At 36.5% G+C, this 14290-nt stretch overlaps 1 protein-coding gene across 1 annotated transcript in view; it reads left to right on the forward strand.

Moving 5' to 3' along the window:
• Positions 1 to 14290, forward strand: part of LOC131431233 (protein sidekick-1-like) — a 450262-nt gene that overhangs the window by 234145 nt on the left and 201827 nt on the right. The window lies entirely within an intron of this gene.

A 14290-nucleotide genomic window follows, 5' to 3' on the forward strand; every position in this document is an offset into this window, starting at 1 on the left:
TTTATTCTTTACGCGATAGTATTGCATATTTTTCTTCAGTTTTCTCGAATAAGAGCTGTGAATCAAGACTTCCCGGGACTTCAATTTAGGATATTATTGAAATGTTCACTCGGGAAGTCAGTGAGTTTAGTGGTGCATCCGAGCATCTTGAAACCGGAACATACTGAGTGTCGCGCGCGCGAATACTACCAATACTGAAATTTTTACTGACAAATATCCTTCTCCCGTGACACTTGTGAAGTGCGCAATAGTATATACGCTCAAGCTCAAGAATATGTTACAAAACAAACACCAATGATGTATGAATGTGTACTAAGGAATGTCTTCCAAGTAAGAAATGCTTCAACAAAAATGTTATCCGCGGTTTAAGAAAATCTTGGCCAATCCCGTTGAAATTGGTCAAAAACTAGCTGAGATATAGTCAGTCAAAACTAGCATTCCCACTTTTTATGGTACACTTAGTAGTCCGCGTAACTTTTTACCCCTTTGGTATTCGGATATGGTTGGTGTTCAATATTGGACCGATTTGCACTGTATACGTATCGTTCACATCATTGGTGGATTTATTTTATACACCGTTCGCCTAGCACAAGAAGAAATAATTTTCATCGGAATTTGGCCCGTTCGAGGGAAATTCTGGATGAACTTGATCATCGAGTGCTGGATCATCATGTTCAGTAGTGAGAAGTTGTACTTCTCATAACTTAGTACAGAAGGCACATAAAAGCAAAGTCTTGGCATGACATTCCTTTTGTGGAATTTGGGCTTTCTGTTCCATCAGACTTCGCTGCCGATTGCAAGGCTATTACTGCGATCCTACTGACACTAAGAATTCTTCCAGGTCGGTACTCGAACATTCGGCCACTGGCTTATAAGATAAGTGGCACATAAAATAGACATAAAACTTGATAAATTTCAATAGTTGTCGATTCTATGGCATCTATATATATATATATATATATATATATATATATATATATATATATATATATATATATATATATATATATATATATATATATATATATATATATATATATATATATATATATATATATATATATATATATATATATATATATATATATATATATATATATATATATATATATATATATATATATATATATATATATATATATATATATATATATATATATATATATATATATATATATATATATGTATATATATAAATGCAGAGACCATTCTGTGTAATCGCATCACATAAGAAAGGATGGATGGATTTACATGATTCTTTTTTTGTTTGAACAGTTTTTACCCTCACCGGGTTCGTTGATTAAATAATTTTGAAAAACTTGCGGAAAAGTGAGAAAAATCCATAAAATAGTTTTGTATGGACAATGGAATTTTCCGTTGAAAAAGTCGTCTATGCTTGCAAGATCTACGATTGAATTTAGGCACATAAAGAGTTGCATAAGTGTTTGGCCGTCGAAGAAAAGAACACTAGATCGTTGGGGAACGTGCCATTTAAGCCAATTTGTTCTGATTCCTGATTCTGATTCCTGATCCATTCAAGGGTTAAACTTAGAACATTCAAGTGTGAATATTTCCTTTAAAACAGGCTGTTTAGAATTCTATTCATTTGTTTTGTGTGCTTCTTAAGCCAAATCATCTTTCATTTTTACGAACTTTCAGTTACTTAGGGTAATACAGATTGTAAATATTTCCTACTCTATCGCATGTGCAACTCTAGAAAAGAAACTCTCTAACATTATGTTAATTTTTTAATACAAAATTCTGGTCCTTTTTATTTATTTAAATAAGGATTGCATGAATAATATCCGAAAGATCGAACGTGGCACCTTATATTCATTATGTCGAAACAATTAGTGAGGGTTATCTATTCAGTGCATTGACTCAAAGGATGAGATGACAATCTGTGCATTCGCTTTATTTTTGCGATGTGTTGCACATTTTCACATTAATTTTTGGTGATATTTTTATATCAATCCAACAACTTCCGTTAATTGTAGGTTAAGTAATCAGAAAAATATTGGAGAGAAACGTTAACCACTTAGTCGTTTTACAATTCTGCTGTCCGAAAACATAAATTCGAAAAAATAATTTATGGGCGAGACATAAATAAAGTTGTCATTCAGAGACAACGTGATTGTATAAGTAGCAAATAAATCACCTTCTTACTTTACGTCTGTTAGCAGAATTCATTCTCAATTTCACTTTGTTTATTACAATTAAATTATAACTTTTACTAAGATGCAATACGGATACGTATTTTTATCAACTTTTAGAGTATCATCAAGTACATAATTTAATGATTAAATGCAGTATATAAGTATAATCAAAGTACATAATTTAATGATTAAATGCAATAAGTTTAGATTGAAAGGATAATAAATTAGGACCTTTGATAATGCTGCAGTCTGAATATCGTTTAAATTCGGGAGAACTGCAAGAAATAATTTGAATCCGGATATGAGTTATGAAAGGGACATCTAGTATTAAATAATCCTGCAACAGCTGGCGGAAGTAACGCATATCGCGGACATTGTTTGCTGTACACACAGATAGGTAAATGCTTACAGAAGCGAAACAACTCCTGACATGGCCCTTAGAGTAGTGCAAGCATCAATCCGCAAATTTCAACGCGTTACGACTTGTCGATTTTAAACTTTCGAAGTGAACGACCCTTACTTTTCAAGAAGGCTATAAAATCGCAAGGCTGTAGGTGACTTTTTGAGCAAGCATGCTGAAGTCACATAAATAAATTTGGTTAATCTTTCAAACAAGGTTCAATAAAAAAAAAACCCTGTCATGATTTTATCGCAAGATACGCATCGAAAAGTCCTAAACACAAGCATTATCGATCCAACCAGACACAAAAAGGCACAAAAAGTTTTCTGGCGTCGATTATATTATTCGGTTCATCATCCTAATCACAACTTGTGATTTGGATTGCGTGAGCACAATTGGTTTCATCTTTCACTGCTTCCCAGATAGGAAGATTATCAATCAACTCATAACCGTAAAGCGTGCTGAGAGCCGCAAAAAGTTTGAACAAACTCTTTTGCTCTTGACGATAATTTCCATTAAACAGACAGAAGGTCAGACTCACCATTCCACAAATGAAAGAAGGCGTTGGGCGTCGTTCGATGTCCCATGAAGTAAACAATTCGAAAGGGCTTTATCCCACGTCGTTCAGAATCGCGGTAATAGCTTCCTGAGTAGCGGGATTAGTTACATTGCAAGTTGATATTTATGAGCACTACGTGCTGGAAATGCGTGCAGAAACAATCGTCGCATTACTTTTCTGTTTTTACATTGCTGCTGCCAACTTCTTCAACTGACTAGGCAAAAACGCGCGTACAGCAAATTGCGCAACCATTTTGTGCAGCAAATCACGTCCCTCCGGTGGACGCCAGTGGTTTGGCAGTCCGGGAGTCGGGCGCGCGGGGATACAAATCGGTAAAGTTCGCCAATCACCCATCAACTGACATTTCCGTTAAATGGATCGGAAAACGGTGCACCCATTCCCGGTTTATAAAACTTTCACCAAACACCAAACACCAAACAACTTTTGCGGGCCGTAGAAATCCAGGAGCTTCTCAGAATTCTCGCAGAACACACAGCAGGCTAGAACCGGTAGTGTACGTGTCAAAATTTTAACGGAACTGGGGAAAAAATGCCACAGCAGCAGCAGCAGCAGCAGCAACAAACATAGGAAAAAGTCAGACGGAATGGGCAAAATGTACCATGAACAGTAATTACATTTTACATGGAAGCGGGTTTTGTGAAATCGAGGAGGGTGTGTGTGTGAACGAGAGAGAGAGAGATAGAATGCATTGCCGCTTGCTGCAGGTCGGCTCATTGGCAAAGCAGCTTTATTAATGTCGGCTGGGATTACCTCATCACGTATCAGAACATCGGAGAGAGAAAGAGTGGATGAAGTTGGTTCATGTTACGGAGGTTTCACATACAGTTAGGGTACCGGCCACTGTTTGCATTCTGACCCACTGGGTTTACTGGAAGTAATTTTCCGTACACCACACAGCGCCACTAGGAGCTCAAATACCAAACCACAGAACGTGCTGGGAAAAGGGAAGGATGTTTTATTTTCTGATGGCTCTTCGGTGGTAATTAAAGACGTAAAAAGACGTGCTCCGCCAGTTGGTCACTTTTTCTTGACCGGTCTGTCTGCCATTAATGCTGTCAGTTCTTTTGCTCGACTGGCTGTGTTCGTTTTTTTCATTTTCCTGTTTTGATTCGTGTTCTTTTTATAAGAAATGCCAGATTGAAAGAGACGGAATTATTGTTTGTGTTCATGTTCTCCTACTTCAGGATTGGTATTCCCATTTGAAAGGTGTAGCAGGAGGCGAAACAAAACGGGCTATTTATCGGGGAGGACATTAACGGGGCACTCAATAGAGATTTGCGAAGGATTTTTTTTCGCTTATTTTTTACATGAAACAATAATTAACTTTTTTTTATGGAGCTGTCATAAGGAAATAGGGACTAAGAAGGTAATGATGATAAGAACAAGCGATATGGTAGCGGCTTTCAGCGTGCCTTTTTCCTACCTTCTGATATAATTAGTGCAATGAATATGCTTTTAAATAAGGCGTAAAACACTGGTCTGGAAAACCATTTGTCGCATGTTCCCATGGCAAGCTAGAAGGATGTTTATTGTCCGTTGGATCGTAGCACCAAACATGAAACTGTTCTGTAAAGACTGCTCCAGAAAGTATGGACGAATTTGGAAAATTCAGTAAATAACAGTTTTTCTTATTGTTCACAATTTTCTCTCTACACTTATGTAGTCATCTCGCTGTGTCGTTCCCATTTTAGTATATGTCGTGGACTTCCAGCAGCGCAACGTCTTCGTATTGTGTACAAATAGTTCACAGAACCCGAACTTTTACTTACAGAAAAAGCAAAAATCAAAGGAGTAACATAGTTGCCAAAACACGGATCGAAACAGGAAGCATCGATTAGGTCCAGAGCTTGAAAGTTGCAAAATGCTGGGAATTCCAACTGCATAATCATGGACGATTACGTGAAATTTGATTGCAAATCCTTTCCTGAGCCACAATATTATACGGTGCGAAAAGAGAAGTATTAAAATTGGTAAAAAATCTATGGCCTGGCAAGCCAGCTGTAGCTGCGGTAAGACTTCGTCAAAATAACTTCGATGAACAGGGCAATATACATATAGAAATGATATTAAATATGACTTCTAATCATGATCCAAAGTCTCAAGGACCGTCTTCTGCACATGACATGATATGAATCCACCAAATTGCCAGCAAATCCGAGCAATTGAAGCACTTTGGGATACAATCACCAGATAGCAAATGATGAGAATATAGATTTGGTGAAACGCCTAAATTGATATTTTATGGATAACCATTACATATTTTTTGTTTTAATTATAAAGATTTTAACTTTAAAGTCATTCTCCTCTTCGGGCCAGAAAAATTTTCTGACCCTATATGCGGGGTTGGGAATCGAACCCAGATGGGCTGCATGAAAGGCATCGACTATCGACATCACGTTATACTCGGAAAATTGTGAAATTGTCAAAATTTCTCATAGTAGCTTTCAAACGCGTCTACGAATTTTGAAAACGATTCAGGCTTATCCGAGAAAATTGGGCGCGATTTGTTGGTTACGACAGCTATAAGATTAGATATCCTAACCCATAACTACCCTTCTAAACTTGATAAATAAACTAACAGTAGTGCAATTAAATAATCCTAAGCTTATTCGAAATTCTTTCTTCTTCAGATCTTCTAATAGATCTCCGAACTCAATCCTCGAGCCAATAGTAGGTTAAGTTCAGTAATCTGTAAAAACTTAGTGGAAAAAGGAAAAAGGAAAAAGGAAAAAGGCAAAAAGGAAAAAAGAAAAAGGAAAAGAGAAAAAATAAAAAGGAGAAAGGAAATAGGAAAAAGGAAAAGGAAAAAAAGGTAAAGGAAAAAGAAAAGGAAAAAAGAAAAAAGAAAAAGTAAAAAGGAAAAAAGAAAAAGGAAAAAGGAAAAGTGAAAAAGGAAGAGGAAAAAGGAAAAAGTAGAAAAGGAAAAATGAAAAAGGAAAAAGGAAAAAGAGAAAAAGAAAAAGGAAAAAGGAAAAAAGAAAAAAAGGAAAAAAAAAAGGAAAAAGAGAAAAGGTAAAAAGGAAAAAGGAAAAAGAAACAAGGAAAAACGAAAAAGGAAAAAGAAAAGCTGGAAAAAGACAAGAGGAAGAATTGAGAAAAAGAAAATTGAAAAACGGAAAACCGAGAAAGAACAAAAGAAAATAGGAAAAGTAAAAGGGAAACGGAAACCAAAAAAATATCGAAAATCGGATAAAGAAAACAGGAAAAGAAAAGAGGAAAAGAGAAAAGTGAAAAAGGAAACGTGAAAAGGGTGAACAGAAAAGGGAAGAAGAAAAATGTAATAGGAAATTAGAATAATAAGAAAAGATAAGAGCAATGGAAAGGGGAAAAATGAAAAATTAAATAATAAAAACGAAAGAGCAGAAGTAACAGGAAATTACAATATGAGAAAATGGAAAATGGGAACTGGAAAAGAGAATAGCAAATAGCAAAAAAAGAAGTGAAAAAAAAAGAGCGAAGAGAAATAAGAAAAAAGAAGAAAAATAAGAGAATATATATGCAAGGAACAGGAAAAACGGAAAAAATGAGAAAAGAAAATAAGAAAAAGGGAAAAAGAAATAGGAAAAAAGGAGAAGGACCAAAAAAAGAAACGAGGTATATGGTGAAAAGTGAAAAAATAATAAATAAAAGAGAGATAAGAGGGAAACAGGAATAGGAAGATTGGGAAATGGAAAAAGAAAATATGGAAAAGAAAAAATGAAATAGGAAAAAAGCAAAAAGAGGAATGAAAAAAGAAAAAGGTTTAAAATAAGTAAACAGAAAAATAGTTTAAAAAGGTAAAAAAGGAAACATGAAAATGGAAATAGAAAAAAAGAAAAACGAAAAAAGAAAACTAAATAAGGAGTGTAGAGTAAAGAGTAAGGAGTAAGGAGTAAGAAGTAAGGAGTAAGGAGTAAGGAGTAAGGAGTAAGGAGTAAGGAGTAAGGAGTAAGGAGTAAGGAGTAATGAGTGAGTGAACCAAACGAACCAAAGCTACCGCCGACACGAAAGAATACAATTGTTGATGACTTCGGGCAGTGCAAAATTCGACCTTCGATACGAGAACTTGAAGGTTTGCTTAAGAAGCAAATGCATCTTTACATTGAACGTGTGCATTTACTTCAATGCAATAAGACAAATAATGTTGTTTACATCCAGTTTTATAAAGAGTTGGAGGTAATTCAATTCGCAAAAGGCAATAACAATGTGCACTATGTGGAGCACGAAAGCATTAAATACAACATTCCAGTATATATGGAAGATAGTGCTATAGCAGTGCGTGTGCATGATCTTCCCTCAAGCGTCATCGATTCTAATATTCGCAAAACTATGTCCTAATACGGAGAGATTCTCTCTATCGAAAAAGAAAAGTGGAAGAACTTTTTCCCCGGTATTGGCGTACGTTTATTACGCATACACTTGAAGAACCTATACCTTCTTATGTGATTTTCGGTCAAGATAAAAGAATTCCGTGCAAATCACTTGTTACCTATGACAATCAGATGACCACATGTCAATATTTCCAAAAAGCTGTTCACTACGGTAAGCCATGTGATAAACTGGACAAGGAGACAACTACACCAAAGGACAACGGTGCTTCCTTCACACCAACCCTAAGCAACCCCAGTACACCTGTGACAGTCACCAACAACAATGAAGCATCCCCTTCAACGAAACCATCAGTATCCCGTATAGAACAAAGTACACAGGCTGCAGTTAACAACTTATCCTCCAACCAACCAGCAATTGCAACCAATGTACAACAAGGTGCATCTACAGCAACTAGCAACGAAAAGAAGACGGAAATCGATAACAATACCATCGATGCGGCAATGGATGACGAGACGAACCACGAACGAAGTGCCCCTCAATCCTCGCAGGAGGGAAATGGAAGCTCCTCTCCCCCTAGAAAAAGGGTGACAACGAGATCCAACTCAAAAAAAAAAATTATTTAATAAATCGGCTCAATCGGCCACGTAAAGCTTGTACGCAAATAGGCCTGAATAAAAAAAAAAATAAAAAATTATCTTTTAAATAAATAGGCCAGTTAAAACGATTTCGCTCAATCATCATCGTTAGGTGCGCAAAACCACCATTTTAGCCTTTCTCAATAGAATTACTATGGAAACGAACTTTTGAACGGAGCCATGGAGACGTCTACAAATATATACCAATCGACTCAGCGAGACGGGATCCGAAAGTGATTTCGTGTTTGTGTGATCACTTTCGTGTAGTATTTGTCATTCGAAATTGTTGAACAAGTTCAAGTGACAAATAGCTAAAAATACCGGTTACAGGGATAAAAGTGACGTAACCAATAAATTACACTTTTTATGTTCGTTTGACTAGCTTGAAAATGATTCGTTTAAAAAAAAATTAGAAAAAAATCTGTTAAGGGGTCAATGATAAAGTTTAAATGCATTATCTGCTAATACCTTCGGTACCGGAAATAAAAGCTACATGAAAATTAGATTTCGTAAATAATCCCTTTTTGCGATTTTAGAGATTTTAACTATGATATTAAATAATAATTATATCGGAGAACATCTACGATTTCAAGGAAACCTGCCACTCAACTGTGAAGAGTGTAATCTCTCAGTTCTCTTTTTAGATGGAGCTAACAACAACTCATAAGTTGATAAAACTCACGTGAATCATATTCTCATGCTGCTTTTAATGAAATTTCGAAACATAATGTTGAACCCCGAGACCAAACTTCCAACTACATGTAAATCTAACTTTCTGCCACATATTAGTTTTTGAAAAGTAATATATCTTATGCTGAGAAATATCACCATAAGTTATTTCCCGCACATGCCAATGGCCTGTAGTAGTGGAAAAGCCATTCTGGTCCCCTAGATAAGACATAATACAACCCAAAAGACCCTAATCCATTTCTTTCTACGGATAATTAACCAGAAATCCCAAATCCCCTTCCACATACTGAGGGAACGGCACTCGGTCTCGGGTGAGTCGATGTACGGAGCCAGCAAGACCGCCCCAGCGAACTTCGAAACGAAACCCGAAACGTGCCGAAGAATCATCACGCAGTGACCACAAACGTGCATTTCATGAATAAATGAAGAAACGATACCCCGATCCCCGATTGGGGTTTGCTGCATTGCGTCGTTAAGCTCATATCCTTTCGCTCTATTCCTTGGGAAGAGGACAATCCAATCATTGGACGATTCGCTCGAGTGCTTCACGTGAACAAGTGGTTTTTGGCAGCATTTTCTACTCCCCGACGATTTTGCTTTCAGCGCAAAACTTTGACAGGGATCTGCTTCAAAGCTGCCCGGTTTTGGCGAGACACTCATTCACTGTGAACAACTTAAAATGCTGATTCGTAGCAGGTATCATTTGGTTAAGGTCAAGGGGGTGGTGCGAAACCGGCGCCGGACCCCTTCGGCACGAGATTTCCCTGCCCCTTGTTCAGCTTCCATCTAATTCAATCGTGACACTCGCAAATCCCTCAACCCCAGGATTGATGGCGGAGCTCGATATCTAGATTGCTGGTGTAACGAGCAGCTTACCGATCCGAGGTGAAGATGAATGGCAACGCACGGTGTGAAATTCGGGCTAGAATCGATGGCGGTTCGGTTTGTTCGGGGGCTTTGATCACATTATGTTACTGACAGCGGCAAACCGCAATCCATCCCTTCGTCACAACCGAGCGAACATAAATCCTCGATAGTATTTTACAAATCGATAACCGCAAAAATTCGTTTTCACATTTCATGTACAAATGCGCGGCCGCTTCAAGAGAAAAAAAAGGGCGCTTGTCAAGAAAACGTTTTTTTCGGGGAGAACAGGCTCAGCTGGAATGAAAAAAAAAACCGTTTGTTTGTTTGGCACTGATTGCAGTGGATCGAAACCGTCAGTGTTCAATTTGTAATGGACTCTGCATTGGATGTGTTTGCTGTTGGATTTAACATTATCATTTAACTGCGTCAGTGTGTTGTCTCAAAAGTCAATACATCAATTCAGATTAACTCTAATCACTTCTGGAACTCGTATTTGGAAGGTGTTCTCCCTTTTCATCTGTTTTTTTTATTCTCGCCGTAGACAGCTTAATGGAAGTATAGAATAATAAGAAAATCTCATCAATTATTAGTTACGTACAACACTGTTTTATCCAGTATCCCAAGCATATTCGGTGTGTGCTAATCGAATCGTTCCGAAATTGAAGGAGATACTCCATTCGGCAACTGCCGCTTCGGAAGTCAATATTGTAGAAGGAGGAGGGTTTCGTTTCTTCTCATTTCACCCTATGCGATTTGTAGAATTTGCTATTAGATATGTAAGCTTTAAATCTGTGTAAAAACCCTGGAAATTTGAATAAAGTTAAGCATTCCTGTGGAAGAGTGTTCTCGTAGTCACTACTCCGAAAATCCCTTCCTGGCAATCTGCCGATGGTTTTTCAGTTTTGGAGATTTCTAACGTTCGCTGCAATAATCAATTGATTTGCGCACGGAGTTCAGAAATTATTCATCCTTGTTAATCCTTTCGCTTAGTTAGTTCTAGAACGAGCTTTACCAAGGTGGAAATAAGCCCATTTCGCGCATGAAAATGTGAATCATGATTTCCGATTGTGAACCAAAAAAACGAACAAGGTGAATTAAAAAATTGGGTAACAAAACTTACTTATTTATTTTTTAAATTGTATATTACACAGAGTAGCGGCAGAGCTTATGCATACGCACTCTTTTTATTGCGCTTAGATGAATTCTCATTCTCAGAAGACAACCATGCACGGGCGATGAACTTGAGCTGCTCTCACAAGAACTTGTTCGTGCATTTATGTACCGTGGCAGAAATGGATGTACGAGGTCTGTTCAAAAAGTACCCGGAATTCTCATTTTTCTAAAAAAATATTTATTTATTCGTCTACATCTATATGGTCCCCTTCAAAGTAATCCCCCCTAGATATAATACACTTATGCCAGCGTTTTTTCCAGTCTTCGAAACACCCCTGATAGTCACTTTTTGTAATGCTCCGTAGCACTCTCAGCGATTCTGCCTTTATCTCTTCAATCGATGAAAAACGCTGTCCTTTCATGGGTTTCTTCAACTTTGGGAACAGAAAAAAAATCACACGGAGCGATATCTGGTGAATAAGGAGGTTGGGGAATGATTAAAGTCTTGTTTTTAGCCAAAAAATCACGAATAAGCAACGATGAATGAGCAGGTGCGTTATCGTGGTGCAAAACCCATGAATTGTTTTTCCATAAATCGGGGCGTTTTTTTCGAATTGCTTCACGCAAACGTCGCATTACTTCAAGGTAATACTCCTTATTGACGGTTTGACCTTTTGGCAAGAATTCTTTATGCACTATGCCATTATAATCGAAGAAAACAGTAAGCAAAACCTTGACATTTGATCGAACTTGACGTGCTTTTTTCACTCTTGGTGACGTTGGGGGCTTCCACGTGGACGATTGTGCTTTTGTTTCGACATCATAACCGTACACCCATGTTTCATCACCAGTTATGACCCTTTCAAGTAAATTTGGATCGTCGTTGACGTCGTTTAACAGCTCCTGAGCGATGGCAATGCTTTTGTTTTTCTGATCAAAATTCAGCAGTTTTGGAACGAATTTGGCTGCCACTCGTTTCATGCCCAAAACATTTGAAAAAATATGATGGCATGAGCCAACTGATATGCCAACTTCATCAGCAACTTCTCTAATAGTGATTCGGCTATCATCCATAATCATTTTTTCCACTTTTCCCACATTTTCATCGATTATTGACGTGCTGGGTCGACCGGAGCGTTCGTCGTCTTCAACGTCTTCGCGGCCATCTTGGAAACGCTTATACCACTCGTAAACACTTGTTTTTTTTCATAGCAGACTCACCGTAGGCTCTCTGTAACATTTCGCACACTTGGTTACACTTTATTTCATTTTTCACGCAAAATTTAATACAAATTCTTTGACTCTTCTATTCTTCCATTGTTTAAACTAACAAAAATCGCCGAGCTCAAAAAAACACGTCTACATCAGCCGCTACAAGACAGAATGTAAACAATCAATACAGCTGAAAAAATTTCACCATACATTAGGGACATAGGTACCAACACAATAAAAAAAATTGACCACCGGACTCTCCAGACGCGCGCAATTTAAAAATTCCGGGAACTTTTTGAACAGACCTCGTACGTAACGCTTCGTACGTTCTTAGCGCATTTAGCCAAAAACGAGGTTCGAACGCTCCTGTCACATGAGAGTAGGTATCGCAACCTGTGCTAATTTGTGCTCTCCGATAAGTCCTCGTTCACAATATAACATTTATACAATTTTGTAAGAATATTAAAGACTGTGTTTTCTGAGACTTGTATAAATACTTTCTTGGCGTACGGCACAATTGTTAATAATTAGGTTTTCAAAACCGGGGAAAAGTATCTGTAACTATTCAATCATTCTTAAGCTTTTTCATCTACTTCTTGTAAATCCTGGTGCGATCTTGTTCAACACCACCTTAAAGTTCATTTAAAATTGTTTGCGTGGTCGTACATAAAAATCATTCAAATAAAATATGGAATTAAATATAGTAATAACGTTAGTAATTTTAATTATATTAAATTACTTTTTAAACCCGATAATATCGATAATTAGAATAATTCTTTACACTTTAATTAATTTGGATACCGAAAAATGTTTTAACATATAATATCGAACTTAATTCGTCAAGATAAAAATATATTGATTTCTATACAATAAGATTAAATTCGTCATCAGTATTCAGTATTCAAAAATCGTTTAGATCTAAAACAACTTGTAGGTTAAATAGTAGATTTCAAGCGCATACGTTTAATTATTATAGCAAATGACTTTGAATCTGTTAGATAAAATACATAACATTCAATATGTGGAATAAATCCCGCAGCCGAGGGAAACGCGTGGAAAATTTTTTGGCAAAAAACAATACATTTGCTCTAAAAGTACCGGGTAAGATGTTATCCGGTTATTCAAATTCAAAGTTTTTTGCCCGGTTCTTGCACTAAAAATGGCTTTAAACGTTTTCTGCTCTGGAAAGCTCAACTGCGGTTTTGGCACACAAAATATTAATTCGGATTCAAAACTTCAACTGGTTTCAACGATAAGTTGGACTCGTTACCCGTTCATATAACGCTCAATAACTTTTTGAATTATGCTATGTTTCGAACAGTAATAATTTTTTTAAAAAGCTTTGGAAATTGATGTTTTTATGTCATTTGAATCACGATGTAAAAATCTAAACTTATAGTGATCTCTACCTGCAAAATGGAACTGGTATCGGTTGATTTTCACGAACTTAGATTCAAATCAAAGTTATCATTCATTGAATTTCATTCAGATCCAACTTTCGATTCTTCAATTCCAGAAAAAATTTAAGTGTTTAACATTATGGTTATTCACTTCTTCAGATCAGAAAAACTCCACCAAAAAAATTAAAACTGGCATATAGATGAACACAAAAAGGTTATAAATCTTCAAAACTGATCTCCCACATACATTTCATATTACCTTCTATGTCGAATATATAAAAAAAATCAGAAACATCTTCAAAACATGTGGCGAGTTTGATTTGTATGCTCATTTGATAGAACGTATTGCTGAGAATCTACGAATGGTTTAGGCTTCATTTTTTCAAATTTTTACATCTAATAGGAAAGTGATATCCATACGTGAAAGATCCTGAGGTTGAATTCTTCAACTTTACAGGCATTGAAACTGTTAACTTCGAAGAAATCAAGACCAAAAAATCATCAAATCATAATCGCTAGCAAAGAAGATCGCTTGTGATTTTTCCCAATAGAGATCTCTACTGATCTAATCTTTTTAAGATCAATAGTTCAGTGATCTTTGAATCACATCGATCAAAATCAATACTGATCTTCTGTCAGTAGTCATTTTGAGCTACTATAATTACTGATTCCAGTAAGATCATATCGATTAGCTTTAGCATTGTGGAAGAAAATATGAGCAAGATCAGACATGAGTGCCGATTGATTTACGTCTAAAATCGTTGATCCTGATGAGGAGTGTGAAAATTAGTGACAATAGCAATCCTACAGGAATTTTGAACCAAGGATAACGCGTATCAGTGAGACTTTCAAAATCGTGGAAAATTGCCAATTTCGTATCTTTGGGAAGTTTAGTGATGGGTGATAAGGAATATTAAATGAGCATG

The sequence above is a fragment of the Malaya genurostris genome, chromosome 2 (genome assembly GCF_030247185.1).
Source record: "Malaya genurostris strain Urasoe2022 chromosome 2, Malgen_1.1, whole genome shotgun sequence".
Taxonomy (NCBI): domain Eukaryota; kingdom Metazoa; phylum Arthropoda; class Insecta; order Diptera; family Culicidae; genus Malaya; species Malaya genurostris.